This window comes from Camellia sinensis, chromosome 13 (genome assembly GCF_055761805.1).
Source record: "Camellia sinensis isolate YWXY chromosome 13, ASM5576180v1, whole genome shotgun sequence".
NCBI classification, from domain to species: Eukaryota; Viridiplantae; Streptophyta; class Magnoliopsida; order Ericales; family Theaceae; genus Camellia; species Camellia sinensis.
Window position 1 is genome coordinate 57,207,966 of NC_138973.1, and position 2,387 is coordinate 57,210,352.

At 37.5% G+C, this 2,387-nt stretch overlaps 1 long non-coding RNA gene across 1 annotated transcript; it reads left to right on the top strand.

Moving 5' to 3' along the window:
- Positions 1-445: 445 nt before the first annotated feature.
- LOC145805829 (uncharacterized) lies at positions 446-1,644 on the top strand. The gene is made up of 4 exons (XR_014347979.1): positions 446-543; positions 816-1,001; positions 1,103-1,183; positions 1,513-1,644. It is a non-coding gene; the product is annotated as an uncharacterized LOC145805829 (long non-coding RNA).
- The last annotated feature ends 743 nt before the right edge of the window (positions 1,645-2,387 follow it).

The window sequence follows — 2,387 nt, forward strand, 5'->3', positions numbered from 1 at the left end:
TGCGGCTGTTAAACTAATGAATTATACAAGTTTACTGAATGTTATGATACATGCGGGACATGATCCGATTAATTATAGTATTTGTTTCATTTCAGGACACACAAAATGTGTATACTGGATAGTTTCTGTCATTTCTCAATTTTTGGTTAAGCATTATACACTAGGATAGTATTTACTCATGGTATTGACAGGGTTAATAATGCATTTGTTATGTTAAAAACCGAGTTGATGATCGGTCTCTTTCTGAACTAACTGCTTTCTTTTATGCTTAGCCTGGTCCGGATTCCATTGGAATCGTTGCTATTTCTCATGGTTGCACTGGTGTGGCAGCACGTGCTTGCGGCCTGGTGGGTTTAGAGCCTACAAGGGTACGATAGTCTCCCCATTCTTTCTTCTTTTTTGTAGTAGTTGTGGAGTTTATGTGAAGCATTTATCGGTTATGCTTCGCTACTTCCAGGTTGCAGAAATCCTTAAGGATCGGCCTTCGTGGTATTGCGATTGCCGAGCTGTGGATGTTCTAAATGTGCTGTTCTAAAAAAAAATGTAGAGTGCTCGTTCTATAATTAATTTGCCCATTAATAGATTGTTAAATTAAGCATCCCAAGATAACAAATGCTTTCCACTTTGTTCTGGAGAGCAATTGTTATGAAATTTCACATATTAGCAAGTGAAGTAAATTAAGATAATTGTTGTATATAGGTCTATTAACGCAAGTCTTGCCCAATCCTTTTCTACTAGTTCTCTGTATTCATGTTCTCATTTCGAGCTTAACATTTCTTTATCTGATCTTGCTGTACACTTTTCCTATATTTCAGAATGTGCCCCCTGCAATACTACTTAGATTCCTGCAGGAGCACAGGTCAGAATGGGCAGACAGTAGTATCGATGCTTACTCAGCTGCAGCTGTTAAAGTTGGTCCCTGTAGCTTACCAGGGTCTAGAGTTGGAAGCTTTTCAGGTCAAGTTATTCTGCCACTGGCTCATACTATTGAGCATGAAGAGGCAAGTAATTTCATCTTGATTTCTTCATTATCTATTCCAAAATTTTGAATATTTACTTGGAATTTTGACATAGATTGTACATTTCATTTCATGGATATTAGTTATTGGAGGTCATTAAGCTGGAAGGTGTTGGACATTGTCCTGAAGATGCAATAATGCCTAGAGACATGTTTCTCTTGCAAGTAAGTTTTGGTTCTTCATATCTTTGTCATATATTTAATGCTTGAATTATCACGGTCTGTAGGCATGTTGCCCCAACAAGCCTAAAGTTTTGATTCTTCATATCTTTTGTCATATATTTAATGCATGAATTATCACGGTCTGTGGGCATGTTCCCCCCAACAAGCCTAAAGTTTTGGTTCATATCTTCACAGAATTTTTTTTGTAATGGGGATATTTTTAAATGTTACTACTAGTTCATTTTTACAAAGTCCTCGTTCTTTTTTTTATCCATTACTTTTTATGGCCCTAACCTTCTTGCTTAATGTCGTTGTTTATACTTTCCTAACAGCTATGGAGCGGAATGGATGAGAATGCTGTTGGCACTTGTGCTGAACTTATATTTGCTCCTATCGATGCCTCTTTTGCTGATGATGCACCTCTTTTGCCTTCTGGTTTTCGCATCATTCCTCTTGATTCTGGCAAGGTCAGCATCTAGAATTACGTTATAGTTGTTGTATTCGGCTATCATTCTTTCTCTTTTTTCTCTACTTTAAACTCTTCTTTGGACTTCCATTTATTTGATGAACTGGGACATTTTGTAGGAAGCTTCCAGTCCAAATCGTACCTTTGACCTTGCTTCTGCTCTCGAGATTGGACTGGCTGGAAATAAAGCATCTAATGATTATACTTCTAATGGTGGCAGTACAAGATCTGTGATGACAATAGCATTTGAATTTGCATTTGAAGGTACAGTGGAGCATGACTTTGATGTTTGAAGTTTTATATCTTCCTTGTGGCATTATTGGATTAGATTGTAATAGTGTGTTCGTAGATGGATGCCAATGAACACAAAATTTCTGAACTTTGCATACTCTATTTAATAGGTCAAATCAAGAGGAGTTTTAAAAATCTAGTTTTTGAATTCCGTTGTCCCGAAGTGTAGCAATTGGTCTTTTTGGGGGCTTAAAATAAATTTTTTTGCTCTCACTGGTCCTCGGTGTGTTCTTTCTTTCTTGACAGGTGTTATTTGGGAGTAGAGCTTCTCAAGTCTGGCAGTGGAGGAAGTGAAACCACCCTCAAAACCCTTTGGCATCACACAGATGCTATTATGTGCTGCTCTTTAAAGGTATGTGGCTTAAAATTTTCAGCTGTCTCTCTGTCTCTCTCTCTCTCTGTGACATGGGTCTTGAATACAGAATAGAGGGTGATATGTCACAGTTAAAA